This window comes from Lactuca sativa, chromosome 9, assembly GCF_002870075.4.
Source record: "Lactuca sativa cultivar Salinas chromosome 9, Lsat_Salinas_v11, whole genome shotgun sequence".
In the NCBI taxonomy this organism is placed as follows: domain Eukaryota; kingdom Viridiplantae; phylum Streptophyta; class Magnoliopsida; order Asterales; family Asteraceae; genus Lactuca; species Lactuca sativa.
The window spans coordinates 61,109,215-61,113,011 of record NC_056631.2 but is presented as its reverse complement, the minus strand read 5'-3'; the positions used below and the strand labels follow the sequence as shown (position 1 = coordinate 61,113,011).

The 3,797-nt window shown below is 29.7% G+C and overlaps 2 long non-coding RNA genes across 2 annotated transcripts; both read right to left on the bottom strand.

Annotated features, from left to right (window-relative positions):
* Positions 1 to 1,420: 1,420 nt before the first annotated feature.
* LOC122196258 (uncharacterized) lies at positions 1,421 to 2,515 on the bottom strand. Its single transcript, XR_006187605.1, has 3 exons — positions 2,392 to 2,515; positions 1,729 to 2,304; positions 1,421 to 1,641 (listed from the first exon to the last, which is right to left on the bottom strand). It is a non-coding gene; the product is annotated as an uncharacterized LOC122196258 (long non-coding RNA).
* Positions 2,516 to 2,686: 171 nt separating this feature from the next.
* On the bottom strand, positions 2,687 to 3,797 carry LOC111903036 (uncharacterized). Its single transcript, XR_002854026.2, has 4 exons — positions 3,669 to 3,797; positions 3,357 to 3,597; positions 3,094 to 3,183; positions 2,687 to 2,834 (listed from the first exon to the last, which is right to left on the bottom strand). It is a non-coding gene; the product is annotated as an uncharacterized LOC111903036 (long non-coding RNA).

Below are 3,797 nucleotides of genomic sequence, written 5' to 3'. Positions count from 1 at the left end.
GCATACAAATCATTTACAAAAATTTAAAAGAAAACAATCTTAAAGGTTTTTGTGTTTGATTGAAGTCTTATGACCACTTTTGGAAATATGTTATTATATTAGAGCTTTTAATTTGTAAGTTTGTTATACAAATTCGTTTTTATATTTTTTTTCGTTTTTGGATTATTATAATACAGTTGTTGTATATTGTGGTTTAATCGTTAATATATTGATCATATGTTATATATAGTGATGTTGAAAATATTTAATTAAATATTTTAAATATGTTATTTTTTTTTGTTTTGTAATTGTACCGTTTGAAAAATATAATTAATTAAAACTCATACATATATTATAATTTCTATCTCTCTCTCTCTCTCTCTCTCTCTCTCTCTCTCTCTTTATGGGGAAAAATAGAAATATGTTGAAATATATATATATATATATATATATATATATATATATATATATATATATATATATATATATATATATATATATATATATATATATATATATATATATATATATTAGCCGTTTACCCGCGTCAAGCGACGAGTGCGAATCCATAGGCTTTGCTCATGTTCCATGTCTCACGAATGGTAAAACTTGTCTGAAATCACCTACGAAAACCATTATCTTTCCACCAAATGTGAGCTTCACCGCATTGATATGTTTCATTATACGATCAACCGCTTCCAACACAATTCTTTTTTCCATCGTCATTTCGTCCTATATATTACTTTTGCAGTCCGAAGTAGTTGGGCGGTACCACTTTGTCCGGTAATCTTGTAGACTATTTTCAAGATCCAGAGGAATTTTAAAGCATGAGTGAGATGTGCTCCCTCAGACACGTTATTAACCACAACATCCGATGAAGCAGTCGCGAGTGAAATATGACCAAATGAATGTATATTAGCAAGTAAAGGGATCAATCAGTATTTTTAATGTAAATATTAGCAAGTTATTACATGTTTAAAAGAACAATAAATGACCAATTGGTGCTAAATATTTATAAGCACATTACTAATGGTGATAGTATTTGCAAGTGAAATCATAATTATTATTAATTAAGTTTTATTTGTCACAAAAAAGTTGTCATGTCGGCTTGTCACAATCATATCCTTATTGACAAATGACCATGCCATTTATTTGTATATGACAACTAATTTTTGCCATTTATAATGACATTTTAAAAAATATATATCACAATAACGTAAAACAATATCTTTTACAACTCCAGTATATATTTATATAGCAACATATGTAATATTTCAATCTCATTGAAAGAGTATTTATGTTTGATTCTAAATCAAGACTTTTATACCAATTTAATAATTTCAAGATGGACCCCACTCATAGTATTATGAGACTATTAGAAACAAATTAATTCAATAATCTATTATCAACATGCTATTTCGTAAAAATAAACTCACTAAACAAAATTTGAAAATTACAGAGCCAGATCGAATTTTAACTAAATACAAATCAAAATCAAAATAACATTTATAATTTCCATCCTTGTAATCAAGAGTATCTATCAGATAACAAAACCCAATCCTAAAATTTTTGTTAAGAGATCACGTAATGGATGTTCATCACCGATCAATGCAGTCTTCACAAGGGAGTTTTCTTGCCCTTCCAACAACACTGATATCTTGCCTGTAAAATTATTAAGATTTCTATTAGAAAAAGCTGAACATATGTTATGATTACAGCAATAGAGAAGCAAAATACAAAGTTTGGCACATTTTAAAGGCTTCAAGTTACTCTTCTGTAGGTTGGAGTTTGGATACATTCAAAAACATCTTTAGGTAGTGACTTCTTCTTTTGCTCATAAGGGGCATAAGTCCTATAAAAATCAGAAAATGGGATGATATATATCATTATGACAGACCATCCACTCAAATCTTGTACAAAAACCATAAAATATAATATCCAAATCGGTTAGACAACATGCTAATCTCATATCCAGTCCTCAGATACAGAATTCAAAAAATTCATAAAAAATCATATCAAGATCTATTTTTAACTTCAATTACATGAATGTTTGTTGTCATGTGCCATCAAGCATATAATTACATCTACTTCTCATTTGCTACAACCACTCTATCATGAAAGTGTGTTAGCTTATTCAAGAAATTAAAAATTTTGTGTATTAGTTTATACCACATACCTGATATGTTGTCATTGCCAATAAATAGGCATACCTGCATGGTTATACATGGACCAACATTTTGTCTGGGTTTGCACACATATGCCTATTGATGTTGTATATCCTTTCCACCTACAAGGCTCACTGGAATCAGGCAAGGAACTCCATGTCTGCAATCACACAACAAATTTTTTAATTAATATTCTAATAGATACAACTTTAACATTTTTGTGAAAAAAAAATATGATGATGTTAACTTATTAGAAGTCAAGAAACCGAGCATTGTTTGCTACTCCCCTCTATGTTAATAGAACACCAACTTCTTTTTTACCTAAAAAATATGAAATTACCTGTAAATTTCATAGATGCCTATTAGAAAATGCACAGATACTTTAAACAAAGAGTTAAACAAAGAAATAATTGACAATTTCATTCAAATAATAAATGTTGTAGGATGCAACTAAAAAAAAGAGGTTCAATAAATCATCGAACAAAACTAACATTGCTTTCTGCTTTTATTTATCTGAATATTTTGGATATAATTTTCTTGGATTAAAAAAAGAAAATGGTAATAACAAAAGATAGAAACTTACCTTCCACAAAGTATTAGTTTAGCATCCTATATGGTTTAAAGACCAAAGTTGTAAAGAAAATTCTCATAATGGATTTTTTGGTTAAAAAAAACATCTCTTCACAGTACCTGCAAGGAAATTCTTATATTAGTTTTTCATATGGTAAATCAACAAAGGTTACCATGAATTAATTGGCGCTAAAAAACCAGTTAAAAGCATAAACTTTCCTAGCACTTAGTTTCAATGAGTAATTTATGTGATCCTAATGTGAGGATAATAAGGTTTCTATCAGACAAAAAAATTATTCGAATGTCAAATACTTTTTTCCAAATTTTTGTACCATTCCACTAAATTCTTAAAGTAAAAAGACAATATGAGAGCACCAACCTTCCAAAAATGAGAAAATTTGATCTAGTAAACGGATTTTTCATCTCATCAAGGCTGAAATGAAGGAATGCAGTAGAGCCTTGACTTCACCTATTCACACAAAGATTCAAAAGGGTAAAATATTTACAAAGATTAAAAAAAATCATAAGCTTCGTTCTATATTACGTATTTTCAACCATTTTTATCAAAGTTGGTTACTTTTAGAAGTAGTATAGAAAATTATTCTTGAAACGAAAAATGAAAACATGGGAAGAAGGGATTACATTGACATAGAGTGAGTGTCAATTAGTTTCTGAATATTCCATGGGTGCAACCCTTGAGACATAGATGCTAGTGAGTATCAGGGAGACGACGGTCAATTATGGTGGTACAAAGGTAGTAGTGGTACCAGGGAGGCGACAGATCTAGGGTTTTGAGTGTGTAGACGTTTTAGAGTTATGAAGCCCATACAGATCCAGTTCTTTGTTGTCGCCATCATCTCTATGAATCGACTGCTTCGCAGACCTGCAATCGTTAGAGTAATAGAGATTTATGAAATATGAGACTGAGAAAGTGTCAGATAAATATGATGTTACCTTTAAATAGATATAGAGAGTGAAAAGAAACGAAGAGGCACTACTACTTTTTTGCATCTATGGTTCCAGCTGAGAGAGAACGATTGCATCAAGGCTTAGGTTTCAAAGGATTTTGAAAATGAGGGATTT